This window comes from Dermacentor andersoni, chromosome 6 (assembly GCF_023375885.2).
Source record: "Dermacentor andersoni chromosome 6, qqDerAnde1_hic_scaffold, whole genome shotgun sequence".
Classification (NCBI taxonomy): Eukaryota; Metazoa; Arthropoda; class Arachnida; order Ixodida; family Ixodidae; genus Dermacentor; species Dermacentor andersoni.
In genome coordinates this window covers 172,481,252-172,508,737 of record NC_092819.1, presented here as the reverse complement: position 1 = coordinate 172,508,737, position 27,486 = coordinate 172,481,252, and the positions used below count along the sequence as shown (strand labels likewise).

Sequence of the window (27,486 nt, the reverse complement as noted above, 5' to 3'; positions counted from 1 at the left end):
CCACCGCCGCATCTTAAGCATCGCACACTTTAAAGCTCACGCGAATTAGTACATACGTCTTAGTTACCTATAATGCTGTCGCTCGGCGACGAACGCACCGCGTAACACAGTTTCGGGAGAGCACGTACGCTTTTCATCGGCGCCACTGTATCGCAAATCCACCGGGAGACCGCCAACGAGGAACACGAACAAATGTGGCAAACAAATCTATTCTATCTAAAGGAGGCTATTAAGTAACCACAACAGGCAGAGAGTTGCTCTCCTAAGAACAGCGTTCATGATCGAGACTGAAATTTTGACAAAAGGACTGCGCTGAATCTTAAAAATTTCGTAATCATGTTATCGCACGCAGCCTCGCGTGCCCACGAACTCCAGCCGGTTGGCGCACAAAACGCACATTAGAAACTTACATAAACATGGAAATAAACTGGAATGTACTGGAAGCTGCATTTGTGTAACAAAGGAAGCAATGGTCCTAATAAATAGTAAGTGGTTTATCTAAAAAGCCCTGTACAAGAGGCAAAGTTGTACCTCTCTGGCAAAAACAAAGTTGCAACGAATAATTTGCAAACCAGCAAATACATTAATTAGCACACTGACATGTCACACTTTGCGCACCTCTCCAGTCTCCTAAAGTAAAAAGAGCACCCTGAATTGGAAAAAGGTTTAACACATGTAGCCCAGAGGAAATTCTTTGCCAGTTCACCCACACTTTCACATCCAAAAACATCTGCCACAATGTCCAGGCATAGTTCCAGTGATGTTTACCAATTCACCTCCACTTTCACGTCCAAAAATATTTGGCACACAGTCCAGGCTTCAGAGATAAACAGCTTGAGAGCACACCACTGATTATTCTGCAGTCCCGCTGCAAATTGAACTGCCGCGCATGCTGGTAGTGGTTTCAATGAACTCTAAAAACTAGGAAGGGTATCGCAGGAGTGAAGCTGCCGGTTCACTCTTCAAAGCGTCGTTTTACTCTCGCAAAATGTCGAGGAGAGTGAAATGCATTGTTCACTCTGTCACCAAGGAGAGAGTGAAATGTGCTTTTCACTCTCCCCTTCAGAGAGAGGGAGTGAAAAGACTCTTGCGACAATAGAAAAGAGAGACTCTTGCGGCAATAGAAAACAAAACGGTGCGTAATCTTCTGCTTCAACTGTAGGTGGCTGGCCCCGAACATGGCAATGTATCATTCATGCACGCTGAGCAAAGAACACATCGTTTTGCTTCTAAGAGAACAGGCTGCCGCAGTTCAAAGGAACGCGTAGCGAGCGCTCTACTTTTTCACTCGGAGTGGCTCCACCGCGCGCGCGCGCGCTCAAGATCGCGGAACAACACGTCACCGGAGAAAGATGATCGTCCAGCGAGCAAAGGCCAGCCGAGGGAGATCGTGTGTCGGCCATCTCGCGTCGCCACGAAAACACGACAGTCGTTCGTCATGCCTTGGATATAACAACAAATCCTCCACGGTAAGTGAATTCTAACTTAGGTGCACATCTCCGTATATGTCATGCTATCGCCAGGAAGTCGTCGCTGCGCTTAGCCGACGCGATTGACAAAGGACTAGGCGTACGCGCTGTCTCTCGATGTCAATCGAAAAAGCCAGTCGTCGCGATAACTGCATGTGATTTTATCACTTTGCCGTTGTCCGTAAGAGCTTTAAAAATCGCAAACGCTTCCAGAACTATGGTATGTTCAATAAGACGCCAGGCGAGAGGACGCTTAAAATGGTTAGTTCACCAGCCCGTGATTCCGAGCCTATGCGGAGCGTGATTAGCGTGCGTTTTGTGTGCTTGAATTTATTCAGTTTGGCAGTCTACTGTGTACGGAACGCTGTTGAACTAAGCAATCACATAACAGAAGGCGTCATTTCGCTGGCAGCATGCTTTCTTTTTATAAATAAACCGCGCGCTTGACGGTGTCTCGCGCAGGGGGAATCTGCCACCACTGAAGTTACGTGCAGCACCAGTGATAGTTAGAAACTTTGCCGCAGGCATTCAGCTGCATGCTGCAAGAGGTCAGTTGGGCGCGTTATCTTGAACTTACTGAAAACGCATGAGGAATCCATGTTTTATGCTGAAAAAAGTATAAACCCCATATAAGCGATCTTGCGCGCGGCAGCTACAAGCGACGCGACGGAGATGGCTGTCGCGTTCGCTCGTCGCCTACAAGTCGTACTCCGTACGAGCGACGATTTTGAGCGACGCCTCCCCGGTGTTGCCGGCATGAGGGCTGCAGTCACGCGTGACGCGTGCTTTAGTAATTTACGTTGAGGTATTTTACTATAAAAAGTAGCATAAAATATTTTCGGAGGTCTTGCAGTACGTTCTTATCCTTGCACGTATAAAAATTGAATCATTTGCTCGTTCCGCGCGACAATCGGTAGTATTTGAGCGATGTATGTACTAGTACATCCAGTTCCGGTTTCGCGCTATTGGCTAGTCGCTCATAGCACCTTCGGGCGACGAGCGACGATTTCTAGATTTCAAGAACCGAGCCATCTGTTCAAGCGAAGGCCCGTTTTGTCGCTCGAAGCCGTCGCTCGTCGCCGTCGCGCATTAAATCGCTCTCACAGTGTTTATCCCTAAGACAACTGTTTTTGCTCATGTTGAAATGGTGTGATTATAGGTCTGGTTTTGTCTCCTGTTGCGGTTTTCGTGCACGGTGCGAAACTGAAAGGGTGCTTATGGTCTACGAACTCGGTGAATTGTCGAGCAGTTAGTTACGCATCGGCATCGAATATAACGGCTGCTGTGTGGAATTACAATTGCAGGGGCGCTTTGCATACGCTTATTGTTTTGGACATGCCTGTGCATTTGCTAATATGACTTGGCGTGTCAGAGTTATGTCATATGAACAGCTAAATCAGCCTTCCTCTGGCGGTTACAAGCGTAATGTGTGCATTTTGCTATAGCGTGGCAGGTAAAGATGTGTTTATCGCTTGAATATTTTTAGTAGAGAAATAAAATATCAAAATAAAATGTTGCTTTAATTCCGTGTTACCAGTCTGTCGCACACAGAACAATAGGTTGGTGTAATAAACTAATAACTGCGGTTTAACTGCAACTTTTACATGCCTACAAGAATCTAAAATGCTAGATTTCAAACTGCAGCAGTTGTCGGGTCTGTCAAAAATGAACTCCACTGCGCACCTCATGCATGAAAATAAGTTCATGCCTTTTAGTAAGCTTAGATGCAGGCCGCAGTGAACTTGTTAGTATTGAAATGTGGGTAAGCTTGCCATAACAAGCCTTGTTGCCCTTTTTTATAGGCACATCCATATATCCATTGAGCTGAAGGACAATATTTTCATCCCTACTGAGCATCATGTTTGCAGCTATAATCCTCAAATTAGGGCTTCAGCAGTGGCACAACCAGGGATGGTGCGGGAGCGGGGGGGGGGGGGGGGGCACGCTGGGCACGTGCTTAGGATGTGTCACAAGTGGTGTTTGCGATACACCAGACTCATGACAGACCTATGACGTCTGAAAATGACCAATATTCTATTCATTAGCCGGAGTATTCTAAAATCCATGAAAAACAAGGATGAACTGTGGTTTATTTGTTTTTTTGCTTAAATCTAAAAATTGAAGTTAGTTTAGTAGTTGACTGTTGCAGTCATTTGGATGTTTTGCATGCATTTCACTAGGAAGACTAAGAGCTAAGACTTTTTTATTGCCATGGCCTTGACTGTCATGTTGTTTTGCACCACGCCCTTGTGTTGACTTTTGCATACGATATTTTTCAGGCACCCGCTTTATATAACGCAAGAAGGCAGCTGCAAGGACACGAGGATGTGAAAGAGCCAGTGCAGCGCGACTTCACGTAGTGCAGAGGAGCCAATGCCAAAAAATCAAAATACATTGGCATGTTATTTGGACAAGAAAACTAGTATGTGGGTATATTGGGTGTACCATTTGACCAAATGTCAACAAAATCAAGATACAGTATGTTACACAAAGATGAAAATTCTCACGTGCTCCAGGCAGTCATCTTAACATCGTATATTTATGTAATGTCTCTGATTGGAAAGTCAAATCAAGTATGCTCTCTGGAGACAAACACATAGCAGCAAGTGTCATTGAAAAGTTAAAAATGTGTTTTAAGAAAGGTGATTAGTTCTGAGAAGTGACTGCTTTTTGTCTTGCCTCTCAACAGATATATCCATGTGATAAAAAAATAGTGGTACAATGAAATTGCATATTTGCTTAGCGACATGATACATACTTGCAATGAGCATGGTGCCTGTGTGTACTATAAAAAGCGACAGCCCATGCTTGGTTAGGTTAGGCCCACTACAACATGCAGGCATGGGCGATTGGCGCTTTTTTTATTTCTGTGTCGTGAGGTTTATTGACGTGCGTATAGGTGCAGTGGCACGCAGTATGGCTAGTACAAAAAAAAGGGGGGGGGCAGATATATGTAGCTCACTGTACACGACACAGGGCAAAGGAAATCCGTGTTCAGTAACTATGTTAAATGCCATGTACGTAAATTTTACAACGCTACTTGTTCGAAGCGCGCACAGGTGCATATTGAAGAAAAGTTTCCAGGGTAGATAACTTAGTTCGTAATTTACACTAAATTTGCTCTAACCACGAGACATAATAATTTGAATATACTGCACGGAAAAACCTAGAGCGAATTAAATTGTGTGTCAGCTTCGTGTGTATACATATAGTCTTTCCTATGCATTAGGTTTTTTGCGTAATGCATTAACAGTTGACAGCCTATCTTATGATGTGTACTCTGTTTACATTACAGTTGTTTATTAGTTTACTCGTTTGTTTTGTGACTGATGAAATGCCGGCATATATATATTTTCAACATTTGACATAACCCTGTATGTTTTGCAGGGACAACCCAGGACGTGCATTTCTCAGCACCCAGTCAACTGCCAAAAGTGACTCAAACACAGGCCACCAGTAAGTGGACATCAGTTGCAATTTCACATTATGCAGTTGGCGGCTGCCTTGTACGGAGGCTTTTTTTTTAATGAGATGGTGATGTCGTTCTAATGTACATTTTGACCACAAAGGTGCGATCATGTCTCACAGAGGCATATATGGTTGCTATTCTCTGCGAGGGACGTGTTCTCGTGTTTGTGAAGCATTTGTGTTTGGCAGTATTGTCGCCCAATGAGTCGGATATAAACACTAACTCGCCACTGCCGGCAAGTAGTTGCGAGAAACGCATTATGACGCTGTAAAGTTATTTCATTAATTCGAAAGAAAGTTTCGCAGCAGGAAAAAAGGTTGCTATTCCAGGTTAACATGTCTTTTTCTCACAGGTTATTTAGCCAAATTGTGGATGCATGAAATTCGTGACTTATGAATAGATTTTAATTTATTTTTTAGTAATGCTTCTAAAAGAGACTAGAAATAGCATGTGACTACCTCTGCAATCAGCAGACCATACATTTACAGTCATAAGTGGCAGTTCCATGCAGTCTGGCACTTTATATAACCTTTCCTTTCTGCAACATTGGAACTGGTGGCTGCGTTTTCAGAAGGAGAAGTGCACTTGACACTGTATATGAATGTGTGAATTCGGTTTTCTTTGTATGTGTCGGCTCACTCACAAACAGTGCAAAAATCTGTTGTACCATGAGCCTGACGACGCCTTCTGCTGCTAGAAATGCGGCACTTCATATTTTATAGTACTGCATGACATTTAAATCAAAGCTACCACATAAAATGATCAAGAAAACTAACCGCTGTTATAGCTGTTTTCCTCAAAGAACGCTTGTCCTTTATGGGCTGTGTTAATCTGAGCTCTCCACCGATGTTTCAGTAGTATTATCCCTTAGTGAGTGAGGGATTGGGGGCAATTAATCGTGTTAGTGTTTAAGTGGTGTCCTAATTATGTGCATTTGTTCCAACAAAGTTGTCTAGATTACTTTATTGTGTAGTGTAAAGCTTATGAAACCATCAGCAACTACTGAGTTGCTAACACGCATATGGATTTGTCACTATACATGTGGAACTCGGCTGTACCACTGCAGTGCTGCGGAAATTGCCTTCACCAGCGGCTTTGCAACAGCTGTTTCGCAGCATGTCGGTATGTGTTAATTTATAATTAGGTTGAGATGGGCTAGTATTATGGACCACTGCTATTCTGTATTGTGACAGATCCATATGATAAGGGATGAAATGGGCACAGCGAAAACCTTTGAATTTTTACTATGGTACATAAACAGGCTCTCCTTTTCGTCACTGGAGCAGGAGAGAAGGGCATGCAGGTACTCCTGAATGTACATATATTTCAAAACATGAGAGAGAGACACACACACAATTAAACTAAAGGCAGGGACGTTCCATCTTTCATCTTGAATTAAATTGTGCAGCGCAAAAATACAACACAGACCACAGAGAAGCACACATGTTAACAGGTTTGATACACACGTTAGTTCAACAGATTTGATACTTCAAGTGTGCTATTTTACACAAGGGAGAAGGGAAAGGGAGAAAATCTAAAAAAAAAGCGGAGTGGAAAAAAAGGAATCGTGCCAAAAAGCATGAGAAGCATCGCGCAGCCAGGATCACCAGCAGGACATCTAAAAAGCACTCTGATAAAATTACATACAGGACAACCTTACGTATAGTTTGTTTCAATCAACTCAGATCACATGCAGCCATTACTGCAATCAAGTTGTTTCCTTATGTCATATGAGAGAATGATGTGGGCCCAAAAAACTGTTTAGAGCTGAAGGATTATGTTCCATTGTAGCCTCATTGCCTGCTTTTTTATCATATTGTTATCAGCTGCTTATGTTAGGGACAAAAAGTAAGAGTACGAACTGTTTCCCGATTCGCCATTCCACACAACATGTCTTTGTGATTATATGTACATGCAGATGATCCATAGTTGAAAAATATTCAGTACAGTAGAATCTCATTACAAGATGCACTTGGTTGTAAGAGACATCTGAAAATGGTTTGGTTGGTTTTCCGATGTTTGCCACGTTAACAATACTGTATACAAGAGACACCTTTGTTACTAAGGATGACTTTTTAAGTATTCACTACTTCGAAGGGACACAACCCAGACACATTCACTTTGTGCAACTTGTGTGCTCCGAAGGGCGTAAAGATCACGCAATCCTTACACAAGTCAATCGCGCATGTCTTAGCATGAACCAGAAAAGGAGGGCAACGAGGACAGTGCAGGGCAGAAAGTGTCGGCAGTTGAAGGTGACGAGCGTCTAAGAGCACCTCAAAGGTACTGCGAGCAACAAGGCTTGCAAAGTGAAGTGTTTAAATTCCAGAAGTTGGGAAGGAAGCTAACACAATCTACAGTCACTAAAAAGCTGTGAATGTCTGCTTTAAAGGGCCCCTAAACCACCGAGGTTGAAATTTAGTTGCGGTGTGGCAGTTCTACACAATAAGGCAATGAACAGGTAGCCACGAGAATTTCTCGAAACGGTGCAGTAATAGTGGAGCTACGTGTGTTTGATTATCGAAAAGTAGTCCCCACTCATTTTACTCTTTCATCTGGTACACGCCATATGGACAGTATCGTCTTTTCCTTGCCTAGTACACCTCCAGATGTTACAGGACAGGCCAACACCAACAAGCTCTGTTGCTGCCGCGCTGGCCCGTCGTCCTGCGAGGGGTGGCGCTAATACAACGGAACTGTATGGTGACTCATGTTGAAGAGCCTCATAGGGAGACCCTTCTGTTGACGTTTCTGTTCTTTGCCCCCATTGGCTGCCCACAATGGCATCGCGCGCAACGCGACGAGGAAGAAGGAGTGTGTGTATTTGCTTGCAGGCCTTGCCGGCAGTCGTACACTTTCGTTCGACCAATCGACAGCACCGGAAACTGGTGACATCATCAGAGACAGCCTGGTGACGTCAGGACAAACTGGAGGGTGCAGGATAGGTCCAGAGAGGCGCACGGGGTCATTTTCTTCATATTGTGGTGCTCCGGCAGTGCTATGCACTCTGGCATTTGGCTTCGTCGATCGTGACGGCATTCTGATTTCGATACGCGTGTTTACTTGAAATGTTCAAAAAATGTCGAGAAGTGGTTTAGGGGCCCTTTAAGCCACCTTGAGCATTTATTCCTTCAGATATATCAAAACATACTTTAGTGATGATGCATAATAAAGTGATCTAGTCTGGCTCCTCAGTGTCTCAAAATTTTTGGTTTCGAGAGACATGTTTGCCGTGCCTCTTGAATATCTTCTGATGAGGCTTTACTGTAATATACACAAACAATTGTGGAACTCCTCCTGCAAGTATTATTCATTAAGCCCGGTCACTTATGTGCAAAGCTTGTGGTTAAGTCTTGACGTCCGTACTTTTTAGGGCTATGTTTATTAATTCATGCTGTTCTTATTGGTTCTTCGATGCAGGAGACAATGCCTACGAAATTATTGGCCCTGATCATGAGAGCCCTCAAGGGGCAAACATCTCTGTTGCAGAAGTGAGCCCGATACCACTTGGAAGTTAGCATGACAGATGACACGGCAGCAATAGATACAGAGACTGCCATGTCTACTGCAGCTGCAACAGTGTACGAGGCAAGCAGCAGCGCGTCAGCATCAGCAGCAGTGTCAGAAGGAACCACACCAGGCCTGGTAGAGCAACAAGTGTGCTATCACTGACTTTTTTTGTAGTGGATACAACTCATTTGCTCAACATACAAAAGCTTTTCACCACGACTGTGAGCCAGTGTTATTGTGCAGCAAGTGCAAGACTAAGTTAGGTGTTATAACACAGTACAAGCATCACTTTATTATATGCAAATGCAAACAGATTACAGTTGTTACCTCCCCAGCCAGCCCACATAGTGACAACAATGTGGAACACATGGTGGGACACACCTCTCTCCCATTACAAGATAGTAGAGACTGTCAGTGTTGTTGCTAGATTGACTGGTCTTTGTAGGCAACTAGAAGGACAACACAAGTGTCATAAGATTGTTGTTGATGTTGTTGTTGAATAGGTAAAAAAGTTTGATGCAGCTGAAGTGCCAACTGATATTGAGCAAATCAAAGGCAACCACCTGAGAAAGCAACACTATCGAAATTTGGGTATCTATGTACCGCCAACTCTGGTAAGAATGGCATAGGACAGAAGTGTGACGAAAATCACACAGACACTGCTGTTGCATCACTGGCCACAGTGAGCAGCGACTTGTAGGGCGAGAGAGTCAACTGAAACTAACATTATGATATAGTGTCATGCTCCCATGTGACCACTTTTCAAGTTATTTTGCAAGATACAGCTCAACCTCCAGAAACGAGACTGCAACTTGTCTGTAAAAAAGCTTTCACAAAAAATTAATCGTAACACTATTAACATAGCAGTATACTTTTTTTTTGTGTCGGTTCGAGGTTCCCGGCTGTCCATTAATGCAAAAATTGAGGAAAAAAAGAACATGTGTCGTAGTTATACCTTTTTAACAAGTACGAGGGGGGACAGAACTTTTCTAGTCATGCATCTTCATCATACTATCAAGTTTTTAAATGCCTTTTATAATTATTATTACCAGTTATATCTGAGTGCATTGTATGCATGTAGCAGGTGTAAAATCAGGTCAGTTGGATCAGATGCCTTATCTGCAAGCGAGCCCTATATTCAAGAAATTTGAATTAAAATAGTTACGTTAGAGACGCAGTCTTTCAGCACTTTATTGCCTGTGGTTTAAGCTTTGCTCAATACTTTTGTGGGTGGCAATTTCAACCGGCACAGCACTGCGCTTTGCCACAGTCACATTTGTCTTCAAAGCGGTGTTTACCATTTGTGTTGATCTGTTTGTGTATGCATAGAGCAAGTTCTTAATTTATATTTTTTTGCATTCTTGTGCTTGCACTAAGCTTGTATAAGGCAGTTACAAAATGTGCGTCACTATAACGAACTGTTCTGCTGAGCTTACACTTGCAAATAATCGTGTTCAAATGGCCGCACTTCTATGCGGGTGCACCGCTAGCTTTGTGTATGTTCTCATGTTTGTATAAAGCTTATATAAGCTAGTTAGAAAATGTATGTCACTAAGCATTGTGATATTCTTTAAAGAACTGCTTGGTTGGTTTTACACTTGTGAATTAGTATTGAGGCGGTGGTATTCCCATGTATGCCCACTGCTAGCTTTCTGTGTCCTCACGTGTTTGTATTAAGTTTCTACAAGGGAGTTACAGCATGTACGTCACTAAGCGCTGTGATATTTTTTAAAGAACTGCTTTGTTGGTTTTACACCTGTGAGTAATAGTACTCGGGTGGCACTAGTCAAGTGTAGGTACACAGGGACCATTTGTATACATTATGCTCATGTAAAGCAGTTACAAAGTATATGTCACTAATTACTGTGATATTTGTTGAATTGCTGTGATGGTTTTACACATGTGAATAATAGTGGTCAGGACACAGTACTTGCGGTGTATAGTTGAATTTATACACTGCCAAGACATGGGCTGTATACGTACCAAAAGAAATGTATGTCATTATATTGTTGTGATTATTACTATTTGGATTTTATTAAACTCTAATAAAATTGTTTCTTGTATCTATTGAGGTATGGCAATTTGTCATGCAACCAAACTGAGGACCTGAACTTGTGCGTACAAATAAACAGCTAATTTAAGAGTATACTGCTCATATTCTGCTAAACCAGTTTAACAAATCTTGTACTACAATGCTGGAAAAATGACAGAGCTGACTCGGATGTACAGAAAAAGTTCTGCACTGGCTGAAGGACTGCCCCACACTGGAGTTCGTAATGTTGCGTTTATTGGAGTAGAACAGAAAGTGCACTTCTATTAAAAATGCGACAGTCGGTGCAGAAACATAAGGCAGACGAGCGGATGTGGCACATTTTTTTCAGGGCCCTCCATGCCTACTACTGCATTTCTAGTCTTCCTGTGCTCTGCGTATAAGCCCCTGTTGAGCCAAGGTTTTTACTCCATGACAGTTGTTCTACTGGGTTCGTAGCAATATCGAAGAAAAAAATTCAATGGTTTTCAAGGACTTTCGAGGCCCCGACACAGTAACTTCAAGGACCTCGTGCAATGTGTGTAGTAGTTTTGACAGGCAATAACTTGTTCAAGAACACCGTTAACTTTAATGCAAACAAAAGAAAACAAAACAAATCGCATTTCAGTGATTTCAAACATTTGAAAGACTGCTAATTTGCCTTTCACCGCCCACCACTAAACGCACACAAGGAAGCATTTCAAGAAAGCGCTCAAAGTTTTTCTGCAATAGCACAATTAACTACTTGGACCTGCAACATTTGCAGTTTTTGAATACTGTTTGGTTTGACAGTGTATGTGATGTCATCTGTTGCCTCAGCTTTTTTCACCATCAAATAAGCAATAGTCATTTCTAATTTCCTTTTATTGTGTCTGTCGCTCTCAATTTACTCTTCACGGCTTCTCTTCGAATGCCTCAACTGTTGAGCTTCCTGCTTCTGCTCCTCCAAGCACATTTGTCGCCGGTTCCATGTGCATAAAACTGGTATCTGCAGCTCCTTTGTAATTTCAACTTTAAGGATGTCGCTTTCCTTCTATTACCTCCAGAGACAATTTTCTGTGACATGCGAAAGAGTGTCACAGAAGGGAAAAAAAGCGCTTGGCAATGTCTGCTAAGTCTAGCCAAGTGTACAAGTTTAAGGACTTTCCAGTACTTCTAAAAATTCAAGGGTTTTCAATGCCTTGAACATCGCATTTTAGAAATAAAGGATTTTCAAGGATCGCTACAAACCCTGGATTCTAGCACCTAAATTTTACAAGCTTATTTTGGCATGGAGTTCGGAAATTCATGCTTTCTAGCTAACGCTGCACTATCTCTGTACAGTGAAGCCAAGAGAGCGCAACTATTTTGGAGTAAAGAAAAATACTGAAAGCTTTTAAAACCACTCTTCTTTTTTTCTATGGAGCTTCGTATTGCCTAGTTAAGTTTACGAATGTGCCTGGTTTTGGCGGGCGTTTCTTCGACATTTTCTGGAAGAAGCAGATGTCTAGCCCCCGTATTCAGAAATGTATCTTAATACAAAGCTCATGCTTGACTTGATATAAACGACGCCTGGTGCGAACGTCCCCCAAGACGCTCACTGCCTTTCTTTTGGTGCGTTCACGACTTGCGTCGTTTAGATCAAGTCAAGCATGGGCTTCACGTTATGATGCATTTCTGCATATGGGGGTAAGCGTGCACAATTCCGGGCAACGCACTGTGCCATTGACACTGAGAGAAAACGGGGAAAACAGAGTTAACCACTTATGCTCCTAAACTTTCGCGTACCTGTGGTGTGCGTGTATCGTGGAAGAAGAAACAGCGCAAACACAAGGACGAAAAAAAAGCATCAACCACACCAGCGCTTCGTGGTGTGGCCTGTTTTTGCGTCGTCCTTGTGTTGCGCTGTTTCTTCTAAAATGCTCAACCAGCTAGCCGGCAAGTCCATCCTGTGCATATATAAATTGAACACACGCATGAGTGTAGATGGTCTTCGAAGCTTTTAGAACGAGCACTGCCACAGGATACGAGCAGTGCACGCGTAACAAGTGGACACATTAGTCATTTAAACATGCGTGCCAATGCATTTGACGCGGCTATCGGCATAAGCAGTCTCCAAATGCTGGAATGCATGCGCTTCAAAACGCTAACGATCAGCTGCTAACAGGACAACAGCTCACAGCGGACTGAGCCAAACTCTAAACTAATGCACTTGAAAAGAACGCCTACACGGCAGCGTGAGGCGCGTCGAAATGCCTGGTACTGGCGTCGCAGTTGCTCACCAGTATACGCGCGAATTAAATTCACATACGTGGATGGTTGGCGCAATACTTTGTATCCACGTATTTTGGAGAACATGGACTGGAGAAGCACTCGATCATGAGCTGAACGGCACATTTGTTATTTTCCTGCGGTGACGACAAGCCGTGAATAGTTCTCACGTCGTCGTCTACGTTGTCTTCCTTCGTTAGTCGTAGCAAGGAATGGAAATGATGCAAACGCACACGTATTCCAGTACACAACAGCACAGCACACTGCAGAGAAACCCCACCCACCACAGCCGATTCATGAAATACGTTTGGTATATATATAAGCTCTAAAAGAACACGACTGGGCGTGGCGGCGCTGTGGTGTAATGGTTATGAAGTGTGTTTTGAATTGTACAAATGCGAGTGTACGCGGGTTCGAATCCACATGATGTATAGAGCATTGTGATTCTTGATAAGTATGTGATTCCCTTGACAATTGTATTCTAATTAGATTGTGTGACTCCTGATTGTGAAATTTGCGAAGATATTTGCAGATTAAGTGTTAATTCGCTTTTTGTTCTCCTCAGTGGGCGTTCGTGATGCATACGCATAGGCCGCTTCAGAGCAGTCACGCCTCACGGTAGGCAGCAAATAGCCAGGAAAAAATGACTTTAAAATCCTGCATAACTTTGCTCACGCCTATTCTGAAGGCCGCTTGGAATCGGGCCAGTGTCTCTGAGGAGCCGCCTAGGGCACAGTATATAAGCGGCCCTAATTTGATCTGATTTCCTGCCTGCATGCGTGACCAGGAGTTGGCTAAGAGGGTATTGGGAAGAGTACTAGCACTCTGTTCTGAAGGAGTACAAGCACTCTGTTTGGGGGAGTAGAAGTACTCGGTCTGGCGGTGTACTATTAACCCTGCGGGGAGAGTATGAGCACTCTGCGGAAGAGTACTAGCACTCCCTGTGGGAAGAGTATTATCACTCTGCGGAAGAGTACTAGCAATCCATTGCGGTGGAGTAACAAAACTCTGTCAGGAGGAGTTGACCTACTCTCTCTCAAAGAGGGTCGATCTACTCTCGAAAAGAGAGTGAAATATGGGACAAGCAGCTACTCCCTCAAAGAGAGTGCCCGGCTCTCCCTTAGTTTTTAGAGCGTGTATACAAACTTGCTGTCCTGGACAGGTATGCTCAGATATTTGCACTGGTTCCCCATTTTGTCGAAGTAGACACATTTATGCACTACGCTGGTAGTTGAAATGTTTTGAATGCACAAGCATTGGCTTCACGAGACAGACTTGCCCACATACCACCACTGGCATATACACCACTGGCACTTGCTCTTCACTCAGTAGCACTGAACTGAAGGTGTGCCCTATGTGGGAGCATATACACCACTGGCATATACACCACTGGCACTTGCTTTTCACTCAGTAGCACTTCACTCAGTTCCCTATGTGGGAGCCATGTGTAAAACCGGTGTCACACGACCACTCTCGATCGCGATCAAGCCCGATCCGGATGGAATTTAACGATGCGATTGGCTCACTCTCGTAGCTTGCGCAAAGGAGCCAATCACGACCGAGAAATTCGATTTGTAACGGACTGGATAGTGGTTAAAAGGGCCCCGTGTGAAACCGGTGTCAAATAATGCACAGACGTACGCTAGGAAAATATGTTGCACAAGGACAAAGAATTGCGGCATGCCCTGTTGTGCGAAGCGCGCGGACAGAACAGATATAAAAAAAAAAAAAAACGTGCGAGTGCTTCGCAAACTCCATGCGCACACATGGCACCCGCACGAACTAGGCAGGCCGCCAACAAAGTAATGCGCGAAGGGCGCACAGCGTCCATTCCGACACATGACCCAAACTGCAAACAATCGTAGTACCTAAAGCATACAAGTTATTTTATACCAAGGGCATACTCAACTCACGTACGCAGTATCCACAAGCGAGCTATGCTGCGTACACGCTGTATCCATTAGCCAAGTAGAAAAATTGATAACAAGCACAAAGCTGCAAGTGACTCAATACATTGCTGCCATTTCAGGCGTCAAATAAAATCGAATTTGGCCGTTCCATATATTCGACACAATATATGGACACACGTGGTTTCCCGTAAGACCATGAAATAACCATCACATGGGTAAAGGGGGCGAAAACAATCGAGAACCTGAAGCGCAAACGATAAAAGCACGGTATGGTGCACGCAAATTTCTGTCAGTCCGCTGTAGCGCGAGGGAAGAAAATAGGGCGGGCACTTGACCTCACCTCTTGGGATACCGTACTAGCACTGAATCATTAAAAAAAGCCTGTTTCTACCAGTTCTCTTGTCTGCAACACTCTTGCGAAACGGGAGACTAAAATACCAGGATGAAGGCTGTATTGCGGAGATCGAAAAGGTGTGCAGAGACAGAAATTTTGCCGCCTATCTTCGCATTCTGCAAAATGATTTCTTGTTAGGATCAGGCCTAGCGGCCGATCCTGACGCTAGGGACACACAGGCACAATTTCGTCCCTCTAACTTTCGTCCTTATACAGCCCTTAACGCCTTAATTACAGCGTCAGAGAAAAGGCACCTCACATACCATGACACTGAACTTGAAGAGCTGATTAGTGCCCTCCGCTCGGCGCCCTACAATTGAAAACACTACTGATTCCCAAATTAAAACGACACAAACAGATCGCACAACCTAAACTAATCACAGAATATCGTTTTCTCGACAGCAAAACACTGCAACACTTACATGACCAAAGGCAGCGGCAGCACATTCAGAACAGTCGCAAACAGACCACAGTCCCATGCGAGTGCGATAACGCAACTATGCCTGGCTTCACGAATAACGTGGCCTCCTTGGTCACATGCCAATTGAAAACACTACTGATTTCCAAATTAAAACCACACAAACATATCGCACAACCCAAACTAATCACAGAATATCGTTTTCTTGACAGCAAAACACTACAACACTTACTTGGCAAAGGGCAGCGGCAGCACAATCAGATCAGCCGCAAACACACCATAGCGCAATGCGGCTGCAATGACGCAACTATGCCCGGCTCAGCCTGCTGCCCGGCATCACGAATCACGTGGCCACCTTGGTCACATGATTTGACGACGGTATCGCCACCTTGCGCAAGGTTGGATCGCGTTGATGGGTTGTTGAATATTGTAGAAGCCGCTAAAGTGGCTGACGCGCCGTGGCGTCAGGCCCCGCACACTCTCAAGTTCAACAAATGGCCACAGAGGGCGAAAAAATCGACCGCGCGCTGCTGCTAACAAAACCAGCATAGTAGAATCACTTCGGGATGCTTACGCTAGTTTGAACATTTCCCGCTGGAGGCGCCGTAATAAGCGCAATTTTTTCTTGCAAACTTTCTCCTACAATTACCAAAGCACGTATATTAGATGAAAAAGAGGGCAAAATTTTCATTGCTAATTTGATATTGTATTATTTTAAGTAAGTTTATTGTTTCTTTGTCACTATAAACGCAAATAGCGTTCCGCACCATCGATCTTTCACGTGACCCCTGGCCTGGATTTAAAACTTGCACCGGTATTTTCGAGTGGATGGCGGCACGGATTCATTCGTTCGTGCACTCAGACTGGTTGCTTCTTTTTTTCTAAGACTAGTTTACTGCGCTTCGATGTCTCGCGTTATTTAACCTGGGGTGAAGTGACGTGTTTGCAAGCGGACATGTAAGACCAAAAGTTGGGTATCGGTCGTGAGCTATTCGGAACACGTCTGCATCGAAACGGGAGCTGGATTCTGGTGCGGCTGACAGCGGCAATAACGGTGAGTCGTTTAACACCGCTGCTTGAATCGTTATATAATATTCGTCTCATTAACTTACAGGCGGAGACAAGTTAACGAACTAGATTCTGCACAACATATGGCAGTCGGGATCCTCCGTTGCTGTTTCCTAAATAAACCGTTACTTGCGAGGCTGTCGTTATACACACAAAATAGGGAAAGAAAGAGCGATATCGGAACGCGCGCCTCATTTTTCATCTTATTGTAGCCGTGGCCATAGGTGACTGGGTGGCCTTAACAATACACATATAAAACTTTTTTTTCGGGTCCGCCGGCAACTTCTCTCGTCCACAAAACCGAATAATCCTTTCGTAAAATGATGTGAAAATACAGAATTTAATGTATTAAACAGTTGAAAGCGTGATAATTCACTTATATTTCGTACTGGTTGGTTCCAAATGTTCTGGCTGTTCAGTTTGGTTTACCATAGGGCATTTATTTTTGCAGCACTGCATCACGTTCATGCAGAAAAATAATGCATCAGTTCTAATAGCTTCATGACTTTCATGCATTTGCTTGTAGAACCAGCAGTGTGATCTCATCCAGTGTAAAAATGAACGCACAAATGTTCTCATTTGTGATCTTAATAATACTTTAACTGTTTACATGCATTGTATAGTTAGGCAGACATAAATTTACGGACAATTGCAATATTTATTTAACGTGCTGCTTAAGCGCCCTAGAACAGACAGGGTACATTTGCATGTGTTCTGTAGTCGCAAACCATTACAATATATATGTCACACCTTTTTGCATTTCATATTGCAAAATTGTGCTTTTTCAATTTCTGATTCAATCAAATTTCTGTTCCAGACATGCAGTAATAAGGATGGCACCAGCATAAAGCAACACACTCCACACACTAAACAGAAGCTGCTGCCTGCTACAACAAGGCCATTGTGTGGACATTGGCTGCTACTACATGGTAAACAACATGTGCTTCAGAAATAAATATGCCTGATATATGCTGTATTGGCTTGCTAGTGTTGAGATACATGTCATTTGTTTGCAGCAGAAATGAATGTTTGTTCATGTTTATGGTTCAGTATAATAGGTTCGAACATAAAAGAAAACACACATGAGTTTGGCTAATCTGTGCTGTATCTCATGTGTCACCGTTCTGCCCCAACAGAGTCCATGCCAAGCATACCTTGGTGATCACAGGAGCTGCTATCCACACCAACAGAAAGGGGCTGGAGCAGAATTTGCAAGGCTTTTACACCACGAACAAAGAAGCGCATGCAGAAGAATTTGCATGAGATATCATGTCTGCAGAGCACTGTGTCAAGTCTGAAAAGAGCTTCAGCCACCATTCCACCAGCATGGACAAATTGGCTGAGTCATCCAGGTAACTCAAAAAGGACTTTATAGAAATTCTTCGTCTTCAGATGCCCCTGCAACTTCTGATCAAGCACGGACGACGCTGGCCAAAAGAGTTCCGTCAGTTTGCCCTTAGCTTCCTGGTCATGTCAATTCCATTTGTGCCAAATATAATTTGTCTTCTATAAATGCAAGCTTTTTCATTGCCCATCCTCGTTAGACATCATTCATCCTCATCCAAACATAAAGGTCAACCGATTCTTCGCTGATACTTAATACAAGTCACTGTCTAGTAGCATAACATATCTGTAGCAGTACCTTTTAGTGCATGTTGTCATGCACAATTCCTCTCCTGAAATAGCTGATGCAACATCGACATGTGTCTTGCATGAACCTACACACTGTTTGCTATGCACCATTTTACTTTTCTTGATGTTTTTGGCCTTCAATGCTTGCGGAGCAGAGTGGCTTCTCTCTTGAATGCAAGCTTTCTCATTTTCCATATTCCTAGTCTCGTTGATGATTGCTCTTCTTCCTCGATAGCCTGGGTCTTTGCGCAAGCTACACTGAATGATAGATTGTAGAATCCGGTTTTGCTGCCCCACTTGGTTGTGGTCGCCGTGTTACATTTCTCAGATGTGGGGGGCTGGTCAGTTGCATTGGTAAGCAGTCTCTCTAGGTAAGCATTTGCTCCTGCAGTCCGCACAGTGACATAGACTCCCAGTGTACACACACCGTAACTGGTGCTCCCCGTTCGTTTTTTTCTGCTGCAGCCATGGGCAAATTGTGCTTGTGGCCTACCTCGGCCATGATTTGCTCAAAACTGAGACCAGCATACGTGCTTACTAGGTCCGACGTGTTTGAAGTTCATAGCCACATGCGTGGAAAGGCCCGCAGAAATGGCTGCCGAAGGTGCTGCCCACGAAAGCGACTTGTCCATATTGAGACTAAGTGGGACACCAAATGTGAGCCAAACATTAGCGGCCCTCGACAGAAAAGAAACGTGCAGGTTGGAAAGGAGTTAACGCTAAAATGCCGGATAGTCCATTTCGCTGTGTTGGTTGCGGCGGCAGATGCCTGCATTACCTGATTGCCTCGCGATGGAAGTTGCTCATCTTCAACGACAACTGTCGGTTCAAACAGGTGCGACGCTCTGTCCAATCTGTTTGTACTGCTGGTTGTTGCTCGTTACCAGACCACCACATGCAACGAAGGCAAGCATTATGCCTGTAAGTAGGCGGCTGAATGTATCCTAAGAGACCCGTGTATGTGAAGGCTCCCAGTTGCCATATTGTTCGTAGCCAATGTATAATGTATTTTCTGAACACTATGTGGTGAATGATTGGCGTTTATTTTTGCTGTTATCTCACTTGGTTACGGTCGCTGTATTATGCTTATCGGATGCGGCGGCCTGGTCAGTTGCATTGGAAAGCAGTCTCTCGAAGTAAGCATTGGCTCCTGCAATCTGCACAGCGACATAGACTCCCAAATTACACACCGTGATTCGTGCTCCCCGTTCAGCCTTTCCTGCTGCAGCCATGGGCAAATTGCGCCTGTTGCCTTTCTCATGCGCGATTAAGCACGAACGGAGACCGGCATACGTGCTTACATGGTCCGACGTCTGTGAAGTTGGGTGCAAAGGCCCGCAAAAGTGGCTGATGAAGGTGATGCCCACGAAAGCGACTTGAGCATATTGAGACAATGTGGGACACCAAGTGCGAGCCACACATTAGCGGCCGCCGAAAGGAAAGTAACGTGCAGGTTGGAAAGGAGTTAAGGCTAAAATGCCGGGTAGTCATGTCGCTGTGTTGACTGCGGCAGCAGATGCCTGTTCACCCGAGTGCTTCGCAATGCAAGTTGCTCATCTTTAACGGCGACCGCCGCTGCAAACAGGCGGGACACTCTGTCCAATCCGCATGCGCCGCTGCTTGTCGCTCGTTACTAGACCGCCATGTGCGACGACGACGGTGAGCCGTTTACGACCTCGCGTCAAAGATTTCAGTGTATCTCGACATACAAATTTTATTTCTGCTATTGCACGAGGATGTACATACACTTCTTGTCTTCTGCCAATAAAGTCGCGCGTTCTGTTCACTCACTTGTGGCTTGTTTTTATGGGCGTCAGTAGAGGCTCTTTGGTCTCCTGGCAATTAGAACGCACCGGCTACGCGGCAGCCGAGGCATCGAGGCATGCCGCATAGCCGGCGGGGTGAGTACGGCGCGTACGAGCGGATACAAGCGTACACGACCGGTAAAAAGCGGCCATATTGAATAATTCTGTAAAAAATGCGTATTTCCGCTTCCTGTTTTAGCAGCGTCATCTGGCGTCCACCTAGGCAAGTTCCATGCGCTGCCGCTGCTTATTTTCGAACCACTGCGCAAGGTACAGTTTCCCTTCTATAAAGTTGTTCTTTATTCTATGGTGGCGTGGCGCCTTGGTGTGCGCGTCTTGCGTGTCGTGCGCTTTGCGCTTTTGTAGTTCTTGACCCGTGAATCATGTTGCGCAGAACCAGACGCCGCGCACTCTTCCATTGTTCTGTCGCCACTCCACCTGCCGCAAGAGTGGCGAGCTGGAAGTAGCCACTTGGCATTCCGCAAGGTTTTTCAGTTTCCTCCCTCATTTCGGACGCTTTCCGCTTTCAGTGCCGCGTCATTGTGGTTACAGCATGTTAAAAAACAATTGCCACTTCTATATAAGTGCGATCACACCACGCTGTGCGCCCAAGCGTGGCGAGCCTATAACGACGAGATTCAGAAATATTAAAGCGAATAGCTTTCTGTCTCTTCTCCATCGGATGTTTTCGTAGTTGTTCAGTCGTCGGTGGTCGGTCGTCGGAGTGTTGATTTGCAAGGAAAACGCTCGCGCGTTCGTTCGTTCGCTCTCACGCTAACTATATTTCGCTCTCTCTCTCGCTCACTTTCTCTCGTGTTCTTTTGTTCGCTCGCTCAGACTAATCGCTTCCATTAATAATCATCGACGATGGTTTCTCCAAATTTTTTGATGTACATTGTGCTCACAGTATAGAATTCGTTGCCACACTTCCTACGAAGCACCGTTACTAGAAAGTACTGTACCGATGTGTCCCTCCGTTGGCGCCAAAAGTGAAGTTCGCTTATTAACTCGATACTTTTATTTATGCTGCATGTGACTTTCATGATTTAGCGCTCTGGAGACAAGCTCCAACTTGTTCATGGGTCCCAGGGGGAAGCGCGTTATTTGATAAATAATGTACACTTACTGTATTGCGTATGCATAAGATATCACCTAAAATTATATATGGAGGTAAAGATGTGGGCACACACATACACAGAATATATATATATATATAATGATTAACTGCATACGTACTTATGCAAGGCATTGCGAACTTGTACATGCCAGAATAGTGAATACGTTTACTGCGTTCTCTTTATATTCCACAATGAGGAAATCAAATCAAGATACTGTTTTTAATAAACCGTAGTTCAAACGATTGGGCATAAAAATGTTAGCTTTGTACGCACGAAAACTGTGCAGCCCTCGTGCTTCAGCAGTAAAAAAAAATTTAGTCCAGAGCTAAGGTGTTCACTGCACTGTGAATAAGAGGAAGCGCGGCAAAGCTGCCTTGTCCAGCGAGAATTTTGAAGCATTTGCATGCGACGGTGCTTATTTTCCAGGAGCTCATTGTCACATTTAGTGATGACACCTTTGATATGCCAAACACACTGGAAGGAATCGGGTAGTCATACAGATATTTCTTCCTGTTGAAGGCTCGGCCGACTGCCATTGCCATAATGGCGGCTTCGATGTTTCTGTACTCACGCTCCGCTTCCTACTGGCCCAAAACATTTCCTGTTGGAATGCCAACTTCATGTGCAATCCTTCGTCTCTTCTCACATTAGCTTAACACCACTAAAGAATTTCTTTTTCTTGCCGCACTCATTCTGATGTAGGTCGAATAGAGGAGCAATTGGCACGACGAATGCTGTTTGACAAGCGAGGAATTCTCCCGCCAAAAACGGCGCTGGCGAAAATGTACCCGGTATGCTTGATAATTAAAGAGATATAGCGAGGCAAGTGAAGTCATTTTCAAAACTTATTCACCCCTCCTTTCTAAGCTGCCCGGCTTCCAACGTTATCAAAACGTATTCATCTCTCGTTTTTAAGCTGTCTTGTTTGGAACGTTTTTGATGCGTCGATTTTGGTCAAAAATCCGTTTCAGACGATGAATCCCTTAACACGTCGTTTTCAAGACTTCGTGTGCTACCTGGGAAGTGTCAAAGGGCATTGCTGAACTGCAATGTAGTTGGTTTAACTCATTTCCATAATATTATCACGATATCATTGAGTGATGCTCAAGAGACGAGCCGCCGCGAGAACGACGAAGACGTTGGTCGGTGCCCTTGGCACTAGCGAGTGTCAGCCTGGCTGCCTGGCCCCAGTGTAAATAGCGTGTAAATAGTATCTTTCGTCTGTGTCTTCGTAACGCAAGGTATTTGCCTTGCCACCATTGATTGTCTCGGCGACCATCACGTGGCAGCGTTATCGACCGATGGTTCTCGCGAGCTTCGCATGCCCCTCGCGCGAACCTCAGGCGTTCATCCCAACATAAAGAAAATGGTTGCGACCGACCTGTCCTCTATGCAGGCTGAAAACCTTTGCGATGTATTATCGTCCTACCGCGATATTTTCGACTTCGACGATCGCCCTTTCGGCCAGACGCTCGCGGTCAAGCATCGGATTCTTACTGGCGATGCTGCGCCTATTCACCGACGACCGTATCGAGTTTCTGCGTCGGAACGCCGAGTAATTCAAGCTGAAGTGAACAAAATGCTCGATAAAAACATCACTGAGCCTTCATCAAGTCCCTGGGCGTCACCTTTGGTGTTGGTTAAGAAGGACGGCACGTGGCGCTTCTGTGTAGACAACCGTCATATGAACAACATTACTAAGAAGGACGTCTACCCGCTCCCACGTATAGACGACGCCCTTGACTGCCTACACGGTTCCAGCTATTTCTCGTCTATGATCATCGTTCGGGATATTGGCAGATTGCTGTTGACGATATGGACAGAGAAAAAACCGCGTTCATCACACCTGATGGCCTATACCAATTTAAGGTAATGCCGTTGGGATTATGCAACGCCCCTGCCATATTTGAGCGTATGATGGATTCCTTGCTCCAAGGTTTCGAATGGTCCACATGCCTCTACTACCTCGACGATGTCATCGTCTTCTCGCCAACGTTCGACACTCACCTTGAGCGTCTAACAACTATATTTGATGTATTTCGAAAGGTGAAGCTGCAACTTACCTCGTCCAAATATCTATTTGGCCACCGACAAATTACTCTTCGGGGCCATCTCGTTGACGCTTCCGGAGCACAGCCTGATCCTGACAAAACTCGCGCTGTCCGAGAGTTTCCGGTTCCGAAGACAGCCGCAGACGTTCGAACTTTTGTAGGGCTGTACTCGTACTTTCGTCGTTGTGTTCGAGATCTTGCGACAATTGCTAGGTCCCTAACTAATCTTTTGAAGAAAGGTGCACAATCTCGTGGGGTACTGCAGAAGCCGCCGCCTTCTCTCGTCTCGTCACTCTTCTAACCTCACCACCCATTCTCACCCACTTCGACCCTGATGCCCCTACAGAATTACGTACAGATGCCAGCGGGCACGCCGTAGGTGCCGTCTTAGCTCAGCATCTGCGTGGCAAGGATCGCGTTATTGCTTATGCGAGCCGCCTCCTAGCACCATCGGAGCGCAACTATTCCATTACGGAACGCGAATGTCTTGCTGTTGTCTGGGTGGTTACGAAGTTCCGTCGTTACCTTTACGGTCGCTTTTTTTTCCGTAGTCACTGACCATCATGCTCTCTGCTGGCTCTCGTCGCTAAAAGATCCTACAAGCTGGCTTGGTCGATGGGCTTTGACGCTACAGGAATATTCATGTTCCGTGTTTTACAAGTCTGGCCGCCTGCACCAAGACGCTGACAGTTTGTCGCGCTACCCTGTTGACGACTCTGACTCCTCCAATACTGCCAGTGCTTCTTGCGTATTCTCTGTATCCCAGCTGCTTCATTTTGCCGACGAGCAACGCCATGACGCCTACATCAGAGCACTCATCGACCATTTTGAACAGTCTCCAGCCGATGCTGCTCTACGCCTCTTCGCCCTCCGCGACGGTACTCTGTACTCGTAACCTTCATCCGGACGGCTCTCAGTTCCCTCTTGTAATACCTAAACACCTCCGTTCCACCGTTCTAGAAGAGCTTCACGACAAACCAACCGCAGGACACCTCGGCGTATCTCGAACCTATGACCGTGTACGTCGCCGTTTTTTCTGGCCGGGACTTGCCTGTTCCGTACGACGTTACGTTGCCGCTTGTGAACTTTGCCAACGACGCAAGAAGCCTTCTTAGTTTCCCGCTGGTTAGCTGAAGCCACTCGACATCCCTGCCGAGCCCTTCCATCGTGTCGGCTTGGACCTTCTCGGCCCATTTCCGGAATCCACGTCAGGAAACAAGTGGATTGCAGTCGCGGCGGACTACGCGACCCGCTAGGCCATAACCCGTGCTCTTCCGACCAGTTACGCGAGTGATGTTGCGGACTTCATCCTACATGATATCATTTTGATGCATGGTACTCCGCGTCAATCGCTTACAGACCGCGGCCGCACCTTTTTGGCCAAAGTCATTGACGAGATCATGCGTGCCTGCTCAATACAGCATAAATTTACCACCTCCTACCACCCCCAAACGAACGGCCTAACTTTGCGTTTGAACCGCACCCTTACAGACATGCTATCCAAATACGTTTCAGACGACCACCGTGACTGGGACCTGGCTCTACCTTACATTACCTTTGCATACAGCTCTTCCCGTCTCGAAGCTGCTCGCTTTTCCCCGTTTTACGACTTGTATGGCCGCGAATCGACGCTACCACTGGACACTGTGCTTCCGTCCGCCACAGCTTCAACTAGCGATTATGCCCTTGATGCAATCGCCCATAGTGACCATGCTCGCCAACTTGCGCGTGCTCGTCTTGAAGTGTCTCAAGACAAGGAGAAACAACGCTACGACCTCCGCCACCGTAATGTCCATTTTGTGCCCGGCGCCCTCGTGTTGCTTTGGTCACCATCGCGTAAAGTCGGCCTTTGTGAAAAACTGCTTTCCTGTTACACAGACCCATACCGCGTGATATGCAAAGTGGCCGATGTCACCTATGAAATTGTTCGAGCCCCGCCCACTACGTCCTCGGCTGTGACAACCCGTGTCATTGTCCACGTTGCCCGACTCAAGCCCTACAACTCTCCATGCATCTTGGATATTTAAAAGCACCGTGACGGTGCTTCTGCCGCCGGGGGGTCATATTACGATATCATTGAGCGATGCTCAAGAGACGAGCCGCCGCGAGAACGACGAAGTTGGTCGGCGCCCTTGGCACGAGCGAGTGTCAGCCTGGCTACCTGGCTCCAATGTAAATAGCGTGCAAATAGCATCTTTCGTGTGTGTCTTTCCACACGTAACAATATTTACAAAATATCTCGTCTCTGACAATAACTGCCCATTGATTGATACAAATCGATTACGCATAATCTTCACTGTTCATGTGTTAATTCTTACGGTAAGATGTAATCGCAAACATTTGGCATTTCATCTTGAAACAAGACCGGTAAGCGCGCTCGTCCTTGTATGGCAGAATAACGAACGCGAACATGCACCGACATGCGTGCAAAATACTGGAAGGTGACTGAAGATAAAGAATCTATTACCGTGCTAGTACTGTGTGTACTGTCAAAAAGAAGAAAGAAAAAGACGGAAAGAAAGAATGCCTAGTGCCGAGATGTACCGAATAAAGCTTTATTTCTTTTTGACCTAGAATGCAACACAATTATTTCCATGTGCTTGATACATGGGTAAATGTTATGACACAACTCATTATTTACCCATTCATTACATGCACCAACCAGCCCAAATTATCACTATACTAGAACTTATGGACGCATCGCAGTGCACTGCTTTGCACTTCATTGCAGCACAGGGGTTTGCTATCCCCAGTAGCGAACGGTTTGGTTGACCTCCCTGCCTTTCTGCTTCTTGCATCCACTCTCCCTTTGTATAAAACGCACTAACTTGTGGGAGAGAAAGCGTTCTCCTCTTTTAGAATTCAATTAATTGTCAAGCAATTATTTCGCAGTTCCAGCAACTAGAGCAGAAATGCGAAAACGAAACCGATTCTGTTCTGCTCTCCGTGCTCACAGAGTGCGACACCAGTGGGCAGCGTGCGCTGCACTTCCGTTAGGAGTGGCAGACGGAGCTGCACATGTGTAGTCAGCCGGCATTTGTCGTGTCGTGTTGCAAAAGTTGTTAATTTGCCGTAAATATCTCTTGATTTGTACTCAAGAGTGGAGCAAGACCCCAAGGAAGAGAGATTGACGCATCGGGAGCGAAGAATAGAAACGATGAATGGTTACGCTGCTTGGGTCACGGCACGTTCGAATTGGCAATTAGTCGCTGTGTGGTGTACGCTTGTGCGCTCGTCATTTGCCGTCATCGCGCGGGGATATTTGCGCTGGATGTCTTTCACTTCGTCTACAAAACTCTGCACGCTGCGGCATCGAAGAAGTTGTCGTGTGTTTGGGTGCACGTATGAGCTTGGACACGGATAGCCTGCTTGCTCTCAACGGGCGTTCAACAGTCAACGCGCGCTCGTAACTTGCTCATGAGGTAAGCCCATTTTTAATCTTATTTGGATTGCATAACGTAGGTATTAAAATTATGTGTGATAAGCCGGTGTCGCGAACAGAAATATTGTTTCAAAAGACCACTGTGCAACGTCTTAGGGCAAAAATGACGCATGAATGGGGAAAGGGATCACCCTATCTTAGCAGATCGATTCCAGTGGTAGCGCGATCGGCTCGATCGCAATTTCCGTGTGGTACCTTCTACCCTTTTCCTCACTCGCGTTAAAAGCGTAGAATAAAACTGCGTTCAGTCGCGCACTTGTATTGACGCTTGTATTGGCTTGAGAGCATACTGTATACGATACAAGAACTTCTGTTAGAATACGGAAATAAACGTTCGAGGTAATAGCAGTGTCTCACTACCTGTGATCGTTACTTTCTTGCTTAGGTGCACGTTTTAACTGTGACCAGAAAAAAAAGTTCTTCGCTCTGGCTGCTCTGCTGTGTTTCCTTGGTGCAACGTTTTGTGGTGCAGCAGGACGTGTTGCTTCGAATGGTGTCTGGGCAGTCAAGGCATTCGTGTCAGTAAGCAAGCAGTAAACGGTGTATCAGTGCGAAATAATTTGGACATACAAGAGAAGGGAATGGTATCCTCATAGACTCTATTTTACGAATACTTCAGTTGTATTACTAAAGCGGAGAGTGGATATGCATGAAAGTCAAATTGTGTTGATACTCAGCAAAAACAAGGTAACATCATTACTAATGAATCCTATTCTTTTACTGAATGGCAAGTTGCTGTTGTTCTGCTGGAGCTGAGAAGAGGTCTGCTGCCGGCAATGGGTCCATCTCTCTCAAGTTCTCGCAGTACTGTAGCTCTCAAAGTGAGTGGATCTTATTTTTTCTTTCTCTTGGCTATTTGCTACCTGAATCGTGATCATCTACTTAGCTGTGTAGGTGACCACTGTTAGTGACATCGGAGCG

At 45.2% G+C, this 27,486-nt stretch overlaps 2 long non-coding RNA genes across 2 annotated transcripts; both read left to right on the top strand.

The window, feature by feature from the left end:
- Positions 1-1,363: 1,363 nt before the first annotated feature.
- Positions 1,364-5,205, top strand: LOC129382591 (uncharacterized). Its single transcript, XR_008610639.2, has 3 exons — positions 1,364-1,469; positions 3,749-3,891; positions 4,857-5,205. It is a non-coding gene; the product is annotated as an uncharacterized lncRNA (long non-coding RNA).
- A 651-nt stretch (positions 5,206-5,856) lies between these two features.
- LOC129382590 (uncharacterized) lies at positions 5,857-10,511 on the top strand. The gene is made up of 2 exons (XR_008610638.1): positions 5,857-6,060; positions 8,359-10,511. It is a non-coding gene; the product is annotated as an uncharacterized lncRNA (long non-coding RNA).
- Positions 10,512-27,486: the final 16,975 nt, after the last annotated feature.